The 25,283-nt window shown below is 33.5% G+C and overlaps 1 protein-coding gene across 1 annotated transcript in view; it reads left to right on the top strand.

Annotated features, from left to right (window-relative positions):
• Positions 1-25,283, top strand: part of LOC147073942 (uncharacterized) — a 54,679-nt gene that overhangs the window by 7,171 nt on the left and 22,225 nt on the right. The window contains exons 2-3 of the mRNA XM_085944705.1: positions 7,761-7,984; positions 22,701-22,900. The gene's annotated coding sequence lies outside the window, so the exon portion shown is untranslated. The remainder of the gene's footprint in view (positions 1-7,760; positions 7,985-22,700; positions 22,901-25,283) is intronic.

The raw sequence follows: 25,283 nt of genomic DNA, 5'->3' as shown, positions 1-25,283 counted from the left end.
GAATTCGGAAAATATATATAAAATATTTCCTTTAAATAACAATTTCAACATCAGAAACCTATTAGAATAAGTTATCTCACATGCCCACGTGGTGTAAATATTTTAATATTTTTTTCTAATATGTATCTATACTTCTGAGATTGTTTAAAATTATGCATATTTAATAAATAATGCTTCATTCGTAAATCTTGAGTATAACCAACTTTCCTAAAGTAATTTATTACGAAACATGTCCTTGCTTTTACACGTGCTTGTACACGATGGATTTTGATTTTTATTAAAAAATAGTTTACCTAACCATAATTTTTCAATTTGCGAAAAATCAGAGCTTTGAATAAAACAGCATGTATCTTGGTTTAACCAAAGTGTTTTCATCTACACTTAGTTACATTGACGAAACTAATGAGAAATTGCATTGGTTTGTCCATTACTTATATATTTTTATGTTTCCAACTCCAATTAGATTCATATAGGTATTTATATAAAATTTGTATACTTATTAATGTTAATATGAATTGTTTATTTTTTAGTAAATGACTTCGTAAACTTTACCACTGATTGTTATAGATATAGCCGATAGCGTATTGGGTGAAGATGATAATGAACATGATTTATAAAGTAGGTAGGTAGATACCTACATTATGTAAAACTAAGAGATATTTCTTATATAACAGATAATTCAACAGTATGTTCACATTTTTTTAAATTATAGAACGTTCCTGTTCGTGAAATTTTCTATTTCGAGCAGTGAACAGACAGCAAACAGATTTAAAGTAAAATTTGCCAGAAAACGTGACCTTTAACAGACATTTAAATGACCTGCAGAGTGCAGTCGAAAACATAGGTGATGTAGCGAGATATCAGATTGCAAAGAATCTACTTAAACCAATTTTTAAGTCTATGAGCAAGCGAATTCATTTTTCCGCAAGTCTCTTCACAATTTTAGTGTTGAATGATGTGCCTTGACTTAATTATTAAAAGCATAAATTATTATGTAGAGTTTAAGGTCAATAAAATATTTTCTTTTAATAACTAGAGGTATTATTTATGATTATGACTTGACAGGAGATTTGATTAGGATCCCCCCTAATCAAATCTCCCATATGTAGTGATCAAGTCACCCTCATTGGGGGTGACTTGATCACTTTTCCCTTATCGGACAATTTGTTAAATATATTTTTTTAAATCAGTTATCCTATCTTCAGTTATATTTTGTGAATTATAAACGAATATCTAGATAAATTTTGCAACTAATAGGTTATAAAGAATTACTACAATTACAGTAGGAGAAAAGTTATAACAAAAAATATAAAATGGGGATCAAGTCTCCCTCCCTTCCCCTATAGATAAAAAAACGCTCAATAAAACATTATCTATATAGATGCAGTCTATGTGATAATGATAAAAAAAAAGAATAATGATTAAATTAGCTGGAAAATTCACACTATCATTGCCTGAAGTTTAAAGACAATTATAATTGTAAATTCACTGAATCATTGAATCAGGTAAATTGATATTAGTGCAGTTATTGCCAAGTGAATGGATGGCAGTGGCGAAGGATGGAGGGAGGCTGTTACGATCCGACATAAATAGTGCGCACTAAACATTGTCAATCATACTTACTTGTTTTCCCTGAATTAATTAATAATACAATTTGCAGATGGTGCTGGTTAGTTTTTAAAATTCATTTAAACCCTGCCTAACCGAACCATAATAGTTTAAGTATGAAATGGGCAATCCGACACAAATATTGCACACTTTTTCAGTAATAATAATTATTTGTTTTCGTTGAATTAAGAATATAATGTATTACAGGTGGTGTTAGTTATTTTTTTTTTAAATCATTAAGCCCTGCCCAACCAAACCACGATAGATAAAAATTATTCTTCTATCTGTTAAATATCTAAAATTTGAAAAAAAAAAAAAAAAAACACTTTTGGATGCGACAAATCGCATTAACTCATACGTGAACACCCTTAGTTATACATTCGGGCCAGATCATTATAGATAGACTCAAAGTGCGGAGTGTCTGGGTATGGTGAATGTACCTGGAAAAGTGCGGTACATTGGGGGTTTAAGCGACGTGAAGCTATACGTAGCAGGCGAGATAAATGTGGAAGTCAGTGGCAAGTAGATTTTCGACCTTAAAAAAAATAAAAAAATCTTATGGATATTGGATTATTACCACATAACAGATTAATAAATAGAATTCCGATAGGCGATACCCCAATATACTACATTTTGAAGCAGGGTTTTGAATGTGTGAGTGTCCTACGAAAATGAAACACACATTATATAGACTTGTAATAGTGTGTGTTTCAACCTTCAAATGCATCTATATTGAATGAGCGTCAATGCATGCATTAAGAGCAGTTGTCAGAACGAAAGACAAGCTTAGAATTAGGTATTATTAACACGTGTTTAAGTTTATCACATATTTTTCCGCAATCGAGATCGGTTGCCTGTTACTACACACTCGTTAGGTATTTCAGTGCATAAACCGAGAGCAGTTGTCAGAATGAAGGACAAGCTAAGAATGATGTATTATTGACGGTTACATGTAAATTGTACGTAAAACATTGCACCGTGGAACAGTTCGCTGTAAGCTTTCGATCTGAAAGAGATGACTGTATGCTATACGGTCTCCAATTTTATTAGATTCAATATGTCCATTAATTCAATTTTCATAGCTGATTTTGGCAAAATTCATGAATTCTAGGATGAGAACCTAACCTTACAAATAGTCCAATATACTGGCTATTTTCAAAATTTGTTTGCTTCAAAGTGTAAACCGATAAGAACCATGTTTTATTTAGACATGAGTTTTATGTCAGTACCCAAAGAGGTTGGACTGTCTTAAATATGTGGTCATAAATTTCCGATATACAATTTCACGGTGAAGTGTAATACGGCGAACTACATACGTACAAGTTTAAGGACACCGACAATAACATTGTAATTTGAACATATACGTAAATATTATGAGTGAAAATGTGAGTGAACATTAATATGTATGCGGTAAATTCCAAATGATATACCTACTCGTTTTATAATATTATATTAAACGTAGTCGGTATTTCTTATAATATATTTTTTTTCAAATAATAATCATTAATGGTTATTAACATGTCAAATCATGAAGTATCCAGATACGATTCTCGACATGTGTTTAAGTTCATCCCATATTCTTCCATACTCGAGATCGGTTGCCTGTTACTCCACACCCGTTAGGTATTTCAGTGCATCTATTCTATACACAAAACTGCTGACGGCCGCTATCGGTGACTAGCGAGGATATTTTTTCATATTTTTGTATTGAAGTAAGTATTATAATTTTTACAATAAATTAGTTGTAATTGTTACAATAAGTGCTATGTTTTAACATCAACTCTCTTAGCCTTGCTAACTTTTAGAGCGAGATAGACAGTTTAGATGGTTAACTTATTGTAACAATAAAATTATAATACCTTAATACGAAATATGATACGAGTATACTGCTCTGGATAACAGCCGATAGCGGTCGATAGCAGTCTTGTGTATAGAATAGATGCGAAGTTCCCATTATGTGTTCCCTAGTTATTAGATACTCGTAGGTACTATGAGATGCGCATAGCATTGTCTTAGTTTTCTGATGCTGCTGTGTTGTATCTGTCGATAAACCATTAAAATTGCTTTGTTATTTTGCATTCGTGTGTTGTACCACAAGAGAGATGGAATGGTGAAATAAACAGCAATATTTAAAACACAACAACCTTCGCAACGGTTAGAGAAATTAACACCGCGAAGCATTTTGTTTACAAAAACTATAATAAGCGTCCACGTAATTACTGCACAATTTACACTTCTTAAGCATTCATTGTAAGTATCATAAATCATGATGGAAAATACAATCGTTATTTCAATAATTTAAATACAGTACGATCGCAGGGGATACGTTCTTGATACGGTCGCGATAAGCGAAATTTCGCTATCAACGGGGAATAGTGAAAAACAAAACAATTTAAAATATGAAAACTCTATAATATAAACTGGACACACATCAGATTAATAGATAGAATTCACATAGGCTATATCCAATAGCCTACATTTTGAAACAGGGTTTTGAATATGTTAGTGTCCTAATAAAATGAAATAAATACTATAGACATGCAATAGTATGGGCTGCTGCCATCAAATACACCAATATTGAATAAGCGTCAGTGCATAAACCGAGAGCAGCTTAAGAACGAAGGGCAAGGTAAGAATGACGTGTTCTTGACATGTGTTTAAGTTTATCCCATATTCTTCCACACTCGAGAACGGTTGCCCGTTATACCACTCCCGTTAGTTCAGTATTTTTAAATTACCACTAATTCTGTGTTCCCTGGCGGGACATGTCTCTCGACAGCCGCTAGACAAATGCCGTCATATGAATAAAATTTCATTCATAAAACTGACCTGTAACCTGAAAAAATAGCATTTATTTTATTCCGCGTTAAATAAATAAATACTTAGTGTTATTTATTGTTATAATTACATAAATATCTTTAGAAAAAACAATGCGAAAAATTCAGCGCTTGAAATGGATAATTTTACGAACCGGAGCGCTCGATAATTTTCCGAAAATATTAACATAGTTGCTTATTTTTTGTGTATTTTATAAAATTAAATTTGTTAGATTTTTTATATACTTATCATATTTTTTCACGAGACGGAGCGATATTTTGCCGGTTTCATGAACCGGAACAGCGCTCCGGTCCATTTCGAATCTTTTACCAAATATAATTAATATCGGTAGATTCAATAATAGAAACATATTATATTCTTGTTTTCCTGGCAAAAATATCATTTATGTACTTACTAAAATTTCAGTAGCACGTCAACTCTTGTCCTTCCACCAAGCATTGACAGTAAAGTTAATACCATTCAAGTGATTCATGACAACTACATAAACGTATGCCCGCAAAATGTTTTAAAAATACGTAGGCGGGTGCATACAAGCAGAGCAATAATAATTATTGTCTGCTGTGAAGAGGGCTAGTTTGGCTGACCTTCATATAGGTAGGTAGTAGGTACTATATTATAACATATTTCCTGGCGCGCACATAAGGTGGGGGGGGGGGGTTCGTGACCGCACCCCCCCTCAAAAAAAATACATATTATTTAAAAAAAAAACTTTCAACAAACTTTCGACATCTGTGTACCCCTTCTATAATTTTCATAACACTGAGTACCCCTCGTCAAAAAAAATGCAGATACTTATCTATATATATATACAATCAAAATATATTTATTTTTCCTTTTTAGTAAGTACATAAACAAAATAATAATAAACGAAAAATAAAACTCATTCATAGTAAAATATAAATAAAAGTTATATTATAAATACCTAACATTCATTGTAATCAATGAGAAGGATGAAATTATTTATGTTGAGACGACAAATCATCATAATTTGTTTCCCTGGTTATTAATTTTAATCTTAGATGCGGTTCCACATCCAAAAACCTGTTCCTTTTTTTGACTTGTCTACAAAATGCTGAAAATATAACTTCACATGTTATGGAGTTGGAAAAGGCAATATGTTTTCCGGGACATTCTCTGTTAAAACTGGATACACATGTTCCATTTGCAACCAGAATGATGTTAATGTACACTCCTTATATTTATTTTTAAAGAATCCGTCTGAAGCTAATTCCAACAATTCATCTATTTCAGCATGCGATAAGCCTTCTAGCATGGATATTGTATTATTGATATCGTATGAATGCTTGTTGCACCAAGCGCAGCCAAAGCCAGGTGCAGCGCGTACGCCCATCAAACTCTTCCCGTACCCCAGGGGGTACGCGTACCACACTTTGGAAAGCACTGTTAAGTGAATGATAAACTACTTTTTCTTCCTTTTCGCCAGAATCTCATAACTGAGGATCGTGACCTATATGACTGTCGAACAGCTTTCTCAGCTGGATGGCTCCACTCCACTTGCCAATCTACGATATACAAGGCTCGTAGAAATCATCTGGTGCATCCATTGTTTGCTTTAATATACGGCGTGTCTGTAGAGCAGACCATTTTAATCTTGCCGCATCCCTGGCTCTCTTGGGTATAATAAATGACCCTTGGTGTCAGTGCGGAAGTGAGATTGAAGATGTTAATCACGTTGTTTGGCAATGTCCTCTGTATGATACCCAGAGACAGCGACTTCTTGAAGATCTCAGTAAACAACAAAACAACAGTACCAATTGCCACTGGATGTTGCGATATTTTTGGCTCTATCAAGGCGTTCCAGTGTGTCCAAGTGTTTCTGAGTGAGTGTATGTAGAGCATACAAGTGTAAATTGTTTTTGTTTTTTTTTTCTCTCCTGTAAATTTAAATTGTGATAACTATATGAATAATTATTGTAATAATATGTATTAAAAGTGTATATGTAAACGTAAAGCTAAATAAGACTTAATTGAGACTTCGTAGCTTATTAATATATATATATATATATATATATATACATACGGCGTGTCTAAAATACAAAACAGCGGGGACAAAACAAACGGACGCTAAGTATCATATTAATTATGATCGTGAGGCTACGAGTTTATCGCTAGACTCAAAGTGACAGGGACTCGAACAAATTAATTAAACCTCACATCTTTCACTGTTCGAGTGAGTGCACTTGCCCTTTGAGATATCAGTCCGCATATTACTCAAGTATCTATGCCGTCCTACCTGTATTGCGAGAATTAGTGTAAGATGCCCGTAGCTTAATTGGAAAAGCATACTGGCGCGAATCCAGCAGAGATACGGGTTAAGTCCCGTCGGGTGTCGTATTTTTTTCTACAAAATGATTTTTTATAGTGCGTATATGCATGATATGTTTTCGAATCATGTAAGTATATTCAATATAATTGACTGTTACATTCTCAAATCTTGTGCCTTGTTCTTAGAATTAACGAAATCCGTAAACGTAATCCGATCCCGGCGGCATTGGTCTAGCTAACTGCCCGGTCGGACTTTATTCCTTAGCGTCGAGAATTTCGTTTTTAAACGATTGACACATTCATTAACAGTTTTGCTCGGTATACCCGAGAAGTAGCTCGTTATAAAAGTGAATAAATGTATGGAGAAAATCATAAACTAAAATGTCAACGAATGTTTCTGTCAACGAATGAAACTGATATTTTGCTATTTTCGTGATCGTAATAACCAAGTTCGACTGTATAGCTACCAATTTCCATAGATTATGTAATGTGCCAATTTGATTATATTAATTATTGAACATAATATATTATATTTGAAAACGCTTCTGAAAAATATATTATAACCAATAGAAAAAATCTTTTTTAAAAAAAATATGACACCCAGCAGGTTCGACCCTGCGTCTCTCGGGACTCGCGCCCACGCGCATCGGCCACATGCTATATGCATCTTATCTAAGTGCGACAAATTTTAACAAATATTTTTACAATACTATCTGAAGCGCTTTATAAATTGAGTTACCATTGGCAATCGAATCCCGAAGCGTTTTCAAATTATGTATGTTCAAAAAAAGAATGTTACATTCTTAAATCTTTCGAATTATTCGTTGAATAAAAAAAAATTAAGTATATTAACTATTTTTGCAAACAATGAAATGAATTTACATACATATATTTTTAAGAAATATAAAATGGCAAACAGAGATAATCACGTTGACTCACTAAACTTCGCCGCATGCAGTGAAAATATTTTTATTCGTGGATAAAAAAATAAGTACTTACATATTATATTTTTGTTTTTGTTTTTACAGAGTACGCTGTCGAGTAAAATACCAGTAGTCTACAAATGTTGCCCTCGTGGGCAAAATTTGTCGATGGAAGAAACAAACAGCACCACAGTTGGGCATGGAAACCTATCACAGGACTGTCGTGACACAGTGTTGGGGTTCAAACCACTGTTGTTTCACAGCAACGGGACATATGCCAAAGATATTGATTATGCTATTGACGTCGGAAATCCGTGCGAACATGGAAAGTAAGTATTTTTACAAACATATTAAGTATTCTTTAAGAAGTCGGCAGTACATTTTGTCAGGGATGTAACCAACGTTCACTATATTTTTTTTTATTGTGTATGCGGATCATCAACGCATCTGAGCAGTAGCTTGGTGTAACCCGGTGCGGCAAATTTACACCCCCTTCCCCAAAACACACGCATACAATTTTTCATTAAACATTATATTTTTAAGGTAAGTATTTATTAATTTCAGTGATTTTGTATAATAATAACAATAACATTAACAACAATAATTATTTTTGAAGTAAGTAAATAAAGAAAAAAAGTATTCGTTGATAAAATATATGAAATACCCACTAAAATTGCAGAACGTTTTTTTTAATATTTATATTAAATCTAAGAGCGCGATGCTCAATCGTCTGTCATAATTACAACAAAATTACAACATTAAATCTAGGTATATACCTATTTGTATGTTGGGTTGTTTTCGTTCGATATAAACGCTTTTATGCAAAATGAACATTTATAAAAAATGTGTTATTTTTCAACTACGTTCAAAAAATTCTTTTTCCGAATTTTTTCGCATTTCTATTGTACCTATTTTTTATATAGTATATGGTCAGGACCGGCTCTAGGCGATTCAACACCCCAGGCAAAGCGAAAACACTGGAAAGTAATTAATTTTATGAAAATTGTATAATATTCTTGGTAATACCCAATTGTTTGGTACTATATTACATTGGAGTCCAGCCGGTCAACCAATTTTTTGCACAATTTCAAACACAACACTTATTTGTTTGTCTCGACAAAAATATGACTAAAAATGTTATGAATTAGTGTATTTAAAATATAATATTATTATTATTTATTAATATAAATGAGTTTAATTCGGACACTAAAATAATGATATGTTTATACAATCGAGCAAAAGTTAAATCCAGCAAAGGAAACTTTCTTTTACACTCTTTTTGTATGAGGACTGTGCGGGGGATAAAAACATGTGTGCGGACACATTACAGGTAACATTGGATGTAACCATGATTTGCAGCGTAGAATACGTCTCTAGACTCTACTGATTTTTTGACTTACCCGTAACATCTAGATGTTATGAAATGAAACTAGAACAATATATTTGACATGTTATATAAATTTAGCACGTCAATCAGGATCTTTATATTTTCAATAAATTTCGACGAGATAAATCTATAAATAACAATAGTAGTCTTATTTCAATGAAAACAAATACGTTTGACTAACAAAGTTTAGTTTACACTATTTATGGCGGATCTTAACAGCCTACCTACACCCTTCGCCAATGCGAAAGCATAATGCCAAACACTCATTAGCCGCATTAGCGAGACGTAACTGTAGCCGTTCCAGATACTGTAACCAACACTAGATGCAAACTGATAATTATTTGGCGTCTAAAGTAGTTACTGTAAGTGCAACGGTCACAGTTACGGCTCGCTAATGGGGACTGGGATAACTGGACGCAAAGACAATTGGGCGTCGCGCCGTTGAATGAAATAAATAGACGCTTGTTACGATTTTATACAGAAAGAAGTATTTATCTACTACTTGGTAGTTGTAATTAATTTTGCTCTTAACACAATGTTTTTTTATTGCGGATTGAGAATTATTATCCCTGGGGCTTAATATGAAAACAACATTATATGCACAATTAAATCATTATTTACGTATGCATATTTAAATTCTCCACAACTATTAAATAATAATATAATATTTTTTTTTCGACCATGTCCGATCCTAATAGGATCATATGGGCTTCCACAGAGTAGAGGTTTGTATTAACAGATTTTCTGTTTGTTTACGAGAAATGGATGTCAGCCACTTGCTCAACCTATTAGGTCCATAACCTGACTCACACACAAATTGAAAAACAATATGTGTACTTGCCAGACCCAGGATTCGAACCTGAGACCCACGGCGTGATAGTCCAACGCTTAAGCCGCGCTGCCACCGTGGGTGTGATATAATAATTTAAATATAATTAATAATATTATATATATATATATATTTTAAAGTACGTATAATTCACGAATGTCTATTTGTTTTCGAATTTCATTTGATTGCGTGGCGCCCAGTTGTCCCGGTGCCAAATTGTCCTAATAAGTACGCGGCTTAAGTTGACGCTCTACAGAATCGGCCTTGAGAATTGAAAATATGATTTTTTTACATGTAGTCCATAGTAACTGGTCTACTAGTTAATATAAAAAGGTTGCCGCCAATGTGTGTCTCAATAAACTCCCTCCAAGTGAAGCTTGTGAAGTGAAGCTATGGGGTGACCAAAAAATAGTATTTTCTAATAAATGTTACTAGATTCAATATGTTTATCAGTTCTTTGGTGGGAAGTATTGCAACTGATTTGATGGATGTGATAACTTTTTTGATTATGTGTTAGCCACGATATAAACTTAATAATATATTAATAACTTTTTAACCTGAAATTATCCGAGAACTAAACATACGAAGGATGTTGAAATACATATTATCTACCTACATTTTTATTTCATGTGCTATCCAAAAAACATTACTAATGAATAGTGTTTATTTGTAATGTTTAGGACCTACGTATTAAAAATAATAAGTATTGTTTAATTCTAATGCATATTTTTTAAAACGTAGAATTTAGTGCCTAAAAATAATTATTAACATACAGTCACTGTACACATTATTTTTTTATTCGCCCATCCGACTGGCGGGCAAATAAAAGATGACGCCAGGGCTGTCGACGCAATTAATTATTTTGTACTTTTAAAATTTTATTTATAATTTATTTTATTTAAGTTTTGTGCATCTAATACCGGGTCCACACTGGCAACATGTCGCGCGACAACCTCGAATTTTACGATAATTATCATACTTATCGTAAAATTTAACGAGGTTGCCGGCGACATGTTGCCAATGTGGACCCGGCATAATATCCACTGTGGTTCACGTAGTGGAATGGACCTGTTGTTTCTGGGGTCAACTAATTCAAGAAGTAAACACCCATGATAGAACTTTTTCAGTTTTAGTTGCATTATATTCCAAAACTCATTTCCGATTTTATAAATGGAAATTTCTTGGTGTACATAGTAAACAAACCTACGAATAAAAAAGATAGGAAGGAACATACTGATTCATCGCCATAAAAACTAGCAAACAAATTCGCCATTTTGGAAAGCGACGACTTTGCGTAAACAAATATCGCGTGGTCTGCACGTGTGCGGTAAACTTAAATAGGTAATTTTGTGTATTTTATGTTTGTGTATCATGCATTGTTGGCCATATTTTTCGGCCTTTCTTGATTGCTGTGACACAATATGTTCCTTCTAGTCTTTTTTATTCATAGAAAAAAACAGTATGTTCTATTAATGTATTATGAATCTGTCATAAAATAATACACAATTAAAATATTTACAAATGGAAAAAAAACACATTTTCCAAGCTTTGAGCCGTGCTCACTCATGAATGTCATTCTTCATTTAGATAAGTATATACAAATTTTGATGTTATCTTGCAAATTAAACAGGTATCTGACCTTTTCACCATATTATACATGTACCTACATGCAAATGTAATGTTTTCAAATAATTGATATGGATTATAATATATCATCGTATTATTTTCTCGAAATCATAAACATACTATAATAGTATTTGAGTATCAACCTTTGCTCAATTTGAATTAGGTAATAACAATAAAATACCCGTAGATATATCAATAGTATGTTTGCTACGATATCCACCCAAGTTATCAGTATGTACTTGCACGGGTTTGATTAAAAACTATGATGAAATTAACATTTTAAAAATATTAATTCAAACATTATTTTGACAGCCCTGCTTTCTGATCGGCGGACACTTGCAGGGTGTTTATCAAATAATAATTTGTAAGACTGCAGACAATACCAATAACAATAATATTTTTTTTTTTTTTTAAATAAAATCTCCGATGATTAGTGATTTTTGCGAAAATATCGATTTAAATTAACGTCCTAACGACGCCGATGTGCTTTTTATACTAGATTATATTTCAATCTCCTTCTCTTGAGCCCCCTCTTAACATTATCAAAAATATAATGCAATTCACTAGAATCTTTCGTATTCATTTAATTGATATACATACTACTCTACCGCGCGTTGAGACGTTGGATCAAACCCAAATTCAGAAAGACGTAAATTTACTCGTGAATCACTTTGCAAAAGTCAGAATTCGCTTAGATTGGAAAGTGAATTCGCTTGGATTTATTTTGATATCTGATAAAAAATAATACGTACATGAAAAAAATGTAAATGATTCCAATTATATTCACGGCCTCCACAACTGAATAATATTATAATGCATTGTCCTTTAATTATAGTTTGTCATTTTATGGCTACGGCCGTATGTTGTAGCTTAACCACTAGGGAATGACAAATGAAATGGCGTATTTCAAAAAAACACTACCTTCTTCTTAGGTCAATAATTATTATAAAGCAATCATTATTCATAAGATTTTTATCACACTTGAATGGCCAAAGACATAGCTTATAATAAATATCTTTAGAATCATCTTCAAATGTGTTAATCTTGCCGATTTTTTGAATAATAAAATGCCTAATTCTTGTCAAATTTGGGATCACAGAGATTATCAAAATAATTTTTTATCGTGAATATTTTACAAAAATTATCTCGTAATAAATTATACTAATGGTTTTATAAATGCGTTTAAAAATTAATAAATGTAAAAAATCTTAACACCACTGCACAGTTCTGTACCGAAATATGACTATATTCTAAAACATTAGAGCGAGAGGTTTAAAAGAATACTATTTTATGTAACAAAAATACTTCATGCAGTCCTCAAATGTTTAAAATAACTATAAAGGATAATAAGGCTTTAAAATTATATAAATAGATTATCTACAACGTTTAAGGAGTGTCCAGGATCATGGTTTGAAAATACAATAAAAACTCAATTTTGACCTTTGACGAGCATGTCCCCCCTTAAGAAAAAATATTTATTTAACTGCATATTGACTTATTTATATAATCACTTGATTATAATATATTCTATAAAATAATTTATTTTGCCAATGAGAAATGCCGTATGTGTAGAAATGTATTACACACATCATTACAAAACAATCTGAGAAGGTTTTAAAAAACATACCACAGTGCGCCATCTGTCTCGACGTAAATAAAGGTCGGAGTATGTTTCAAATTATTCTCATTTTTTACATATGGACTTTACTTCACGTAGTCCCGCCCATTCTATCGAATTGTATGATCTAAGGTAAGCTCCGATCGCAGAGCCTAAAACTAAATAATTAATAATTAGATAATTAAAAAAAAAATTCTATGGTGTTTAATCGAATATTAATAAATATAGACTGTTTTTAAAAATAAAAAGAACTTTCATCTAATGATTTTTGATGTGTATTATTTTTTTGAAAAAATATGTACTTAATTTAAACTTATCGCTTAATTTTATGTCGTCAGTGAAGTTTCATTACATTAGTGTGTCGTTCCACGTCGTGTCCACGATAGCCGCGTGGCTTAAGCGCCGGTCTATAGTGTCGAGGGTCCCAGGTTCGAATCCTGGGTATGGGGTTGTGTATGAGTCAGAGTATGGACCTAATAGGTTGAGCAAGTGGCTGACACCCATTTCTCGTAAAAATAAAATCTGTTAATACAAACCTCCACTCTGTGGGGGCTTATATGATCCTATTAGGATCGGACATGGTCGAAAGAAAAATAAGTGTGTACCTATTCATTAGTAGTAATATCGAATTATCTTCTTATTTCTCGTAAGTATACTTGACAAGTGTGTTCTTTTTATCAGATCTCCACAGCCTACCTCTTTCGAAAAGTCACCCTTCGCCACTGGTATATACCATAATAATTATGTATAGTACGGGTGTTATAATTTTGGTCCGCGTATGACTATCTGATGTATCTTCTCACACGGTGGGAAGCGCGAGACGTGACGATGGACCGAGGGAAGTGGTGCAACTTGCCCTATGCCCCAATACTGGGGTGTGACAGGGCGAAGACATCGTGTCCGGAAACTTGTACCTACGCAGTTCGCCATATCACACTTCACCGTGAAATGTTGTATCGGAAATATATGGCCATACCTACCTATAAGTCCAACCTTTTTGGGTCGTATAGTACCTACTGACGTTAATTTTACGTCAGTACTATACGACCCAAAGAGGTTATCACCCTTATTTTTATGCACAGATTTTGTTATGCTTTGGGCAATAACTATTTTCCACTGAATTTGTGATAAATGTGCATCGTGCACTCCGCAGAGATGTAGAAATTTTTAACGATACATTATGTATTTTGTTTTTTCAATTCTATTTTATTGTTTAATTTGTATTCTTCTTGAATTGTCGTTTTTTTTTTTAATTTTATTTCTTTTTCCATGAAATTATTTTTGCAGTGTTTTTTTCTTTTTTCTTTACTAAGTTGATTTACCTGTACCCTTTATTCTAAATGTCATATTGTGAGCGTCTTGAATTAATAATTTGTTATGTGCTCAATGTGTCTTTTTTGTAAATTAATAATTTTTTTCAAATTTAAATATAATTTAATAACTGAGTGGCAGGTTTTAACACTTCGGAGGCCCCCTTTCAAATTTTCTCACTAATCGGTTGCGTCATGTTGCGTTGGGGAAACGCACCTTTGATTACAACACTTGATTGATGTGGCCATGGCCCCCACAAGGTGGGGGCTGACAGGGCTCTAGCCTAGGGGCCCGGGCTCAGAAAAGGCCCGGCGTGACAAGTTGACCGGATGAGTGAGATAAACACAGACCACAAACTTGCTCTTATAGTAAAAAAAGTCGCCTGCGGGGTTATTTTGCTTCAATAATTATTAATAATTTAAATATTTGATTGTACGATGCAATTTTTAACTGTGTGCCGATACTCGATAACTCCATAATACAAATGGTTGGGAAAATACAAAAACTCACCTTAATTTTACCGCGTACACCATGGAAAACACTAATGTAGCGCATCACACTGCCTTTACTCTTAGTGATAGGTAGGGGGACCCGCCAAACATCCTAGCCTGGGGGCACACTTCAAGATGTGGGTGCCATGGATGTGGTATTCCATGCTGTTTTTTGTCAAATCGAGTGCAATCAGTTTATAATTAGAGCAGGAACATGCTAAAAACGAAAAAACGACATGCGTTTTGAAACTGAATTTTTTCTTCATCCAATTTTGGGATCCATGGATACCGGACAATTTTCGATACCAATGAATAAACATAATCTCGAAAAAAAATATTATGTTAACGACATGTATGTACCTCCACATGTCACAGGTGGAATCGCCAGACGCTCACGGATAATATTGTTTTTACTGCCAAATACGCAATCGTAACAACATCAGAAAAATAATAAATCTGTTTATTTAAATAAATTTATGCCACGAAAAATTTCAAATAGAAAACATATATAATTTTGAAAACACTCACACAGAAAATAAAGCCAATAGAAAAGAATCTTTTTTTTTTTTTTTGAAAAAAGTAAGACACCCGGCAGGAATCTAACCTGCGTCTCTTGGGTATCGTGCTGTGTGCATTACCACTATGCTACGACTGCCATGCTTAATTGCGACAAATTTTATATGTTCAATAATTAGAATGGTAGGAACATTCTTAAAATCCTCTTAATTATGAATAAAAGAAATATGCAGTTAATATGAATAATGTTTTAATGGATGTAAAATGCATTAAAATCTAAACTCGATCATAACATAATATGGGGAAGTTAATGCATTTGTCATCAATAAAAACGTCATTTATTGCTTTTAATTATCTTTCGTTTTAAAATAATAACAATGAGAAATTTGAAAATGTCACGAATCGACAAAAAAATCACTCTTTTCAGATAGGTACTATCTAACCTGGACTCTTTTTAATTTCAATCAGTTCTAAGATCGCATTTCGACAGGAGGACACCCACGGATATTTAAGAATTTAAATTGCACATTCACAAGAAAGATGGTGATATAAATTCAATTTGGAAATACTATTTCGCATCTAGCTACAGCGAGCTACAGCTAAGTGTAAATAATTTCAAGCTAAAAAGAACTTTTTATCTTACTCGTACCACGTTTTTAAATTTTCTTTTGAATCATATAAACTTAATAATTCAATGTATTAATAAAAACTTTTTACTGTACTTGATAGAAATACTGAATAAATATTATAGAATACAGAAATGTCATTTTGACATTTCATATTGATTTCCATAGTGACGCACGTATATATTAATAATTTAGTTGGTAGGACCCCCTTAGCAACCAATAATAGTGAGTAGTAAATATTACTTTTAACGATTTTTTTCCGAAACATACAAAACAGAATTAACTGAAAATTAATTCAATTCTGCTTAAAGATGGCCAAAAGGTATTAAAATAATGCATTGTCGTCGTGTTCTGATATATTCTAAAAGTTTCAAATGTCTAGCTAGTCGGGAAGTTAGTTAAAAAATTTGTACTTCACAAGAAAAAATCTGTACCGGACAAATAAGAATACTAGCTTATAAAAACGTGGTAAAAATTGGCGGAGGAAGTGTTTAATGACGGCACTCATACTATTATATACTATTATTTACTTCATTGAACCTATACCTATATTTGCAAGATTAAATGTAGATACACAATATTAACAATAAATTAATGTCTTAAACAGTATAAATTATAAGTACCTACTAGAAATGTTTGACCGATTTTATCAATGTTGTTTGTTTATATAAAAATTTAATATTAACTATTGAAATAAATGCCAATTCCGGAATCAGTCCCGGGATCATCAAATTTTAATCCCGAAATCCCGGGATCAAAATTTTGGCTCGGGATTGGATTCCCTTGATAGGAGCCATTCGTTTAAACAAGTACTTAAGTATGTAGTTGCCAAAATAAGTAATCGGTAATCAATAACATGTCTTGTCTGTTCACGAATTAGTGATAAATGCATTATCACGATAACCAAAGGTGAAGATCAGGTAGTAGGTATACGATTGCTTCATTCTCTTGAGTCTTGAACATTGTTGAAAACTAGTTTTTTCCACGTCATATCATATTTATTTACAATGGACGAGGTTATACAAAAAGGACGTCAATCACCGTATTCTAAAAGTAATTAAATACACAGAATCAGTGGCGTCCCGTGGGATAGGCAGGTCACGCACTGCATAAGGGCGGCACATTATCAACACTGCCCAGAATAGCAGAGTTGTCACACGTATGCAAGTTTTTATTTCAAGGAATTTATTTTTAGGCGTGCCGTCGAAAACTTGTAGCGTGCCAAGTGTGGCATGAGTGCTACGTATTTGCCATCGCTGATATATACCTACCTAAATATCTGGCGCCAAAATTTAAAAGAGTTTGTTTTCCTTTAGACAGGTATGTTGAAAGTGAATCATTTTAATTAAAATATCAGTGTATATTATATTAATAATTATATTATTTTCCTCTATTATTATTCTTTAATTAAAAGGTCATTTTTCCTAACCGGTGAATCAATATTATTTAAATGAATATTTGAATTTGAAAACACACGAATACCTATCATTTAAAAATATGACTAATTTTATTTGCAAATTCTCAGAACACGATAAAATGTTTATATAGGTACCTATTAAAAAGTAAACAGACTGCATGCTAAAAATAAACATCTACATTAATGACGATTTACAGTATTTTTGACCCTCTCCATCTATCCTCACACTTTGTCAAAAAGTCTTTTTTCATTCCTATCTAAATTCGTTATTTTATTGATTTTCTGACGTCACATTTTTACAAATCATTATATACCGCTGCCCAGAAATTGCCACCAAACCAAATGCGCCCGTACCAGTGCTCGTCAATACCGCCCGGACAAATCCGCCTAGACAAAACCGCCCGCAAAAAATACAAAATACGAGGGTGGGTCAATAATTCCTTAGAAAAAAGCATTAAAACAGGTTTTATTTTTGTATTTTTTTTTTTATTTCTCAACATAATTTCCTTGGAGCTCAATACACTTGGTTAGACGTTTCTCAATTTTTTTAAACCGTCAGAAAAATAAGTTTTCGGAAGGTCCTCAAAATAAGCATTTGTCCGATCGATGACTTCTTCATTTGAAAAAAAACGTTGTCCACTTAGCCATTTTTTTAAGTTTGGGAAAAGGAAAAAGTCACTGGGGGCTAAATCTGGCGAATACGGTGGGTGGTCGACCAATTCGAACTTCGATTCTTCAATTTTAGCCATTGATCGTAAACATGTGTGAACACGGGCATTGTCCTGATGAAAGAGGATTTTTTCCTGTTTAAATGAGGCCGTTTTTCTTCAATTTTGTTTTTTAGCTGGTCCAATAAAGATGCATAATAATCCCCTGTTATTGTTTTTCCTTTTTCCAAATAGTCAACGAAAATAATTTCACGTGCATCCCAAAATACAGTAGCCATAACCTTACCAGCTGATTTTACGGTTTTCGCCTTCTTTGGACATGGTTTGCCTTCGCAATCCACTGCTTTGACTGTTCTTTCGTCTCGGGAGTATAGTGGTGTATCCATGTTTCATCTACAGTCACAAATCGACGAAAAAATTCATCCGGATTGCGTTGCATGAGCGACAACAGGGCTTTATAGGCCACCACCCTACTGCGTTTATTGTCGACTGTGAGCAAACGCGGCACCCATCTTGCAGAAATATTTTTCATGCCCAATTTGTCATGTAAAATAGAAATGACGCTACCTTTTGAGATCCCTGTAACCTCAATTATCTCACTCAACTTTAATCTTCGGTCACTTAACACCATATCGTGGATTTTATTGATCATTTCTGGTGTAGTCACCTCTACAGGACGTCCTGAGCGTGGTTCATCCTTTGTTGATGTACGACCACGTTTAAATTCATTTAACCAGTTATAAATAGTTGCAAGTGAAGGAGCAGATATGCCGTGAACTAAATCCAACTCATTTTTTATTTCCTTTGCTGTTAACCCTTTTATATTAAAATGTTTAATAACAACTCTAAACTTAATTTTCTCCATTTTCCATTTTTCCATTTTCCACAAGCAAATTTTTTTTTTAAATGTACGAGAAACACACAACAACCCGACCAATCTGATTGAAACTTCGCAGCATACTGAATCGGTAGTGCCGCTGCATGAAAACAAACCGCTTGCAGTACTAGTCGCGCCACCTGTCGGCTTTTCTAAGGACTTATTGACCCACCCTCGTATATAAAACAAGTGCTCTTTTGATTTTTCGAATTGCGTATTGATAGAAATTTACATACTTACAATAATCAGTGTAATTTGAGATTTAACCAGTTGCAGCTGATAGTAGAGTAATAACTTAAAATCATGCTTTTAACACATAGTAAATGCCTTTCTATGGTAGTATTTATAATTTAGAATATTTAAGAAGGTTGGCACACAATATTGAAATTTAATTTTAAATAAGTAATTCATATTTTTAATTTATCTTTATAATATTTGTGTACATATCTAAAATATAATATTATGTAAAAATAGAAATTGTCTCATTTCTGAATTGTTTTGGCGGCAATGTCCGGGCGGTTTTGTCGGGACCCGTGCACACTAAGCTTTTTCAGTCATACGTATTTCTTTTTATTGAACCAAGACTACCTATAACCTGTAGAATGTAGATAGTGTATGTTAGTTTATAAAATTCAAGTAAACCCTGCCTAATCCAAGCCATGGTGTAATAATAAGTATAATAATCAAAAAATATTCGTGTACCTATCTATAAAATATGTAAAATTATAAGTACCATTAAACCGTCCCTGCATAATTTTAGATATTTCATATATATATTTTTATCGATTATGGTTAAGCTTAGGCAGGGGTTAATTGTTTTGTGGGTAAATTTTCTGTTGAATTATTATGCTCAATATGCTCAAACTTGTAGTTGATATGAAGTAAATAAAAAACAAACAAATATTGAATACTGAAATGTCATTTTGACATTTCATTTTGATTTCCATAGTAACGTTCGTATATATTAATAATTTAGATGCTGATGGCTAAAAGTATTAAAAAAATGCATTGGCATAGTGTTCTGATATATTCTAAAAGTTTCAAATGTCCAGCTAATCGGGAAGTTAATTAAAAATCGATTGCAAGATTTGTACTGGACAAACAACCACCGGACAAACAAGAATACGAGCTAATAGAATCGTTGTAAAAAGCTATCGAACACCATCTGTAATAATATGCATTATTATTTCAATGAAAACAAATAAGTATGACTGAAAAGGTGTGCACCATTTTTGTCGGATCACTCATAGCATATGTCCTATATTATTATGGATCGGTTTACCCAGCAAATTGTTTTCTTAGTTCAATGAAAACAAATAAGTATGACTGACAAAGTTCAGTGTGCACTATTAATGTCGAATCTTAACAACCAATTTCCACCCCTCGCCACTGTATTTGAGGTGTTTTCAAATTATGTACATTGTCGTTTGGTTTAGGCAGGTTTAAATTGAATATTAGAAACTAACCAACACTATCTGTAATTTGAATTCCAAATTCAATTAACATAAATAAGTATGGCTGACTTATTTACGTCGGATTCTCTCATAGTCTACTTCTCTACTCCTACTACTGGAAAAAGATATCACTTTGATTATCTTGTCCGATAAAAATGTTCTTATCTTCACAATCACGCCTTAGTCACAGATGTAATCGATTTTTAGCAGCACGTATGCACATTTTCTGAGTATTTGCAAGTATAGCGTAAACAAAGAGTAAAATTAGAACAATGAATTCGGACGGACACGTTGAAACACAGAACAGATAATAAAATTCCGATAGGGAATGAGACAACTGGACGCCAGGACAATAATTGGACACCGTACTGTCGTAGACACGTATACAGAACATAGACGAGTAATTTTAATCAATTTCTATCTACTACTTAGCAGTTTTAATTCATTTTACTCTTAACATAATGTTTTTTTTATTGCGGATTGAGAATGACCATGCCTAAGGCTTCATATAAAATCTTTTTTCGTTGGAACTTAAACATATCCACGATTAAATCATTATTGACGTGTGCATATTGTATAAATTTTCACCAACTATTAAATCATAATATAATAATCTAAATATAAATAATAATAATATTTTTAAGTAATTATTTATTTATTTATTTATAAAAAGAGTATTACGGCATTACAGCTATTGGCCAATGCGCCATAATACTTAATCCTTTCTATGCCGCAATTAGTTAATTGATAGTAATTAACATAAGAATTGGTGTAATTAGGGCGTCCATAGACGCTTTGGGCACTTAACCGGTTAATAAATACAAATGTATAAAAATATCTTAATTACTAATAACAATAAAAAGACAGCATGTGTAAATATTAATGAAATATGATAATTTATACAATTATAAATTTAGCCTATTTAATACGTCCACAAACATAATATAGTTAATAAAAAACAAATCAACCTTTATGGTGCCATCAAATAAGCTAATTGCACGATACACAGCATCATGAAACATAACATCTGTCCTGCGACGATGTATCTTGAAGACCGTGGAGCTACGAGTGATATTGGTGGGAACATGAAAATTAATATTTGCCAGTATATTGCCATACTTATAGGAAGGTACCTAACGTCTATTTAATTTTGAATTGCGTGGCGTCCAGTTGTCCCGGTGCCAAATCGTCCTAAACCCATTCCGATAGGCTATATTCAATACGTTACATTTTGGTGCAGGGTTTTGAATGTGTCCTACGAAAATGAAACACGCATTATGCACGAGCACTAGTGTGTGTAATACACCAATATTAAATGAGCGTCATTGCATAAGCCGAGAGCAGTTGCCAGTATTCGACGTATGACGTGTTCTTGACACCAGGAGCTAAGGGTAAAGGTAGGCTGTTAAGATCCGCCATAAAAAGTGCACATTAAATTTTTTAGTTATTCGTATTTGTTTTTATTGAACTAAGATTACAATTGACAGATATTATTGGTTAGTTTTTAAAAATCAATTAAGACCTGCCTAAACAAACCATAATAGTGTTCGTATATTTTGGGCGATACGACAAAATTGTGCACACTTTTTCATTCATACTTATTTGTTTTCGTTGGATTAGGAATGGGTACATATTCAGGGCTCGAAATGGAACGGAACGCACCGGAGCGCCGTTCCGGCTCGTGAAATTCGTAAAATTATCGCTCCGTCTCGTGGAAAAAATATGTTGACCATCTAAGCTAGATAGGCCATAGAATAGAAAATCTGACACACTTATTTTTATAAAATACACATACAACTTGATGACTATGTAAATATCTTCAGAAAATTTGTCGAGCGCTCCGGTTCGTAAACTTTTCCGTTTCGAGCGCTGTACATATTACACATATTGTTGGTTAATTTTTATAAATTCATTAAGCCCTGCCTAAGCCAAACTATAATAGATAAGAAATATTATTCTATCTATAAAATATTCAAAGTTATGTAGGTACGATTTAATATTATTATTAACATTATACATGTTTATATTGATACTAGAGACCGACAAGCTTAACGTGAGGCTCCGCGGCAGCACCGCCACGGAGCATCACGTTAAGCTTGTCGTTCTCTACGCATTTATTCGACCATTGTATAGATACATGTAGAACATTGCCCATAACCTGTAATGCTAAAATATTTTTAACAGAATAAATGCGTGATGGAGTATTTTTTCTATTTTACTTACAGATATTTTCAAGAAGAAATATTCTTTCTGTACGCAAACGGAACACTTATGACGATTATAAATAATAAGAAGACAATGCTGCCACCAGGAAGCTATTGCATGGAGTCCACGTGGTACTCTTCGAAATCAAAAGCCGCGCCTTACATATGTTTTAAGAATGAGGATACAACCATTCCAACATTGAGGAAATTAACCGTGTCATGTAAGTATATTATTAACAGTATTTTAACGAGGAATAAGAGGATTGTTTGTGAAGTATTAACTTTACTATGATTAACTCAATCCCTATTCAAGAATTAAAGAAGCCTATGTTCTGATAGGTACAATAATACACACAAGTGACAATTTATATAAAATATTGGAGACTACTTATAGAAAATTTAACAATATTTTATCTATGCGGTACACTTGATCATCTGTTAAATACCCGTGGCAGAACAAACATCGGTATGATAAAAAAAAATCGGTGTGTGTACTTATGTACGCGCGTTAGAAGTTATACTTTTTTGGCGTAACAAAACTTGTGATAACCTAGATTCTTCGACTAGCTTTTAATAATCTTGTCAAATTACACAATCAAGAAAAAGGATCGCATATTGGTCCGCCGTTGGTTTATTTATATACACTTTAACTTATCTTACTAAATTATATAATGGTTGCCTAGGAAGCAAATTTATTATTGTCGGCCATTTGCAATTCCTTACGTAAACAAACTATTAAACGTCATATTCGCAGTTGTTAGTTTTAAAATAAAAACAATGATAAATCTATATCTATCTATACCATTTATAACTCAAGAACGGCTGGACCGATTTTTATGATCTTTGATTTGTTGGATTTGTCTCCGCCCCGAATATCAGAATAACTGAACATCGAAAAATCACGGAAAAAAATTGTGAAGAAAATTCATTTTTTCATACATTTCGTATGGAGCGGCTTTTTTTGATGATACTCGTATCTCGAGAACTGATTGACTGATTTCGATGATTTTTTTTGTTCGTCCTTTGTTCGTCGTTTGTTGTTCGTTTTGTACGTTAAAATCGAGACAGAGCGCTTCACTTTCATTCGGTTGAACCAAGCCAAACTTCGTTCGGAGGAGTATATTCATTTACGCAATGCAATCAGCACCGAAGGAGATACAGCTGATGTTGGTCGATTGACTATTCTACTGGCGACGTACATTGGCAGCCCGCGTCGTATGCATGAATATGCGCAATATGCAATGACATAATATTATGTTCGTCATTACAGTCGTCCAGATCTACTCATCACCTTTACGTGCAATCCGAGATGGATAGAAATTGTTCAATTGCTGCCCCCGGACAAACATCAAATGATCAGCACGACATCACCGCACGTGTCTTCAAACAAAATATTCTGTCGCTGATGAACTTACATTGTGAATCATCGCGTCTTTGGGGATACTCGATGCTTGATGTATTCGATTGAATGGCAAAAACGAGGGTTACCGCATGCACACATTCTTATTTAGTTAGTTGAAAGAATTCGACCAGACCAAATAGATGACATCATATGTGACGAGATTCCTGATCCCGAAACCGATCCAGACCTGCATGATGTTGTAATTACTAACATTATTCACGGACCGTGTGGTGCCATTAACCCCCAATCACCGTGCATGGTCGAAGGCAAGTGTTACAAGCGTTATCCACAAAATTTGACGACGGAGACTATCACTGCAAATAATGGTTATCCACTATATCGGCGTCGATCACCCAATGATAACGGTAGAACTATCACAACGAAAGTGAAAGGAAACGATATCGTGGTTGACAATACTTGGATTGTTCTGTATTTGCCACTTCTTTCCAAAACATTCAAGGCGCATTGCGACGTGGAGTATTGCAATTCAGTGAAGTCCATCAAATACATCTGCAAATATGTCACCAAAGGCAGCGATATGTCGGTTTTTGTTGTGTTCAAACTCCCAATACCAACGATAAAATCACGCACTATCATGTTAGTCGATATGTGAGCTGCAATGAAGCGATTTGGCGTATTTTTTCATTCCCCATTCATGAACGTCATCACACCATTGTACATTTGGCGGTGCATCTGGAGAATGGTCAACGAATTTATTTCAACGCATAGAATGTTGTTGAACGTACTGAAACACCTCCAGCGACAACATTGACCAGCTTCTTTTCGATTTGCCAAAGCGATCCGTTTGCACGAACGTTGCTCTACTCTGAGATGCCACGTTATTACACTTGGAACGCTTCATCGAAGAAATTTGAATGTCGGAAGCAAGGCGATGCAGTTCTTGATCATACGGATGTGTGTTTTGCTGATGCTCTTGGTCGCATTAACACAGTTCATCCGAAGAATGACGAATGCTTCTACTTGCGGTTGTTGCCGTAGAATGTTCGTGGGCCGACATCATTTGAATCACTTCAAACTGTCAATGGTGTGGTGTGTCCAATATTTTGTACTGCATGTCAACGGCTCAATTTACTTGAAAACGATTTTCATTGGGACATGACAATCGCTGAAGTAATTATTGTTTCTGCATCTCCAAGTCAGACACGCACATTATTTGCTATCATTATTTCGACATGTTTCCC

The sequence above is a fragment of the Rhyacophila brunnea genome, unplaced genomic scaffold (genome assembly GCF_057557595.1).
Source record: "Rhyacophila brunnea isolate RB1 unplaced genomic scaffold, BYU_Rbru_1.0 scaffold_17, whole genome shotgun sequence".
Taxonomy (NCBI): Eukaryota; Metazoa; Arthropoda; class Insecta; order Trichoptera; family Rhyacophilidae; genus Rhyacophila; species Rhyacophila brunnea.
Note: the sequence above shows the minus strand (reverse complement) of the source record. Positions and strands in the feature narration are given on the sequence as shown.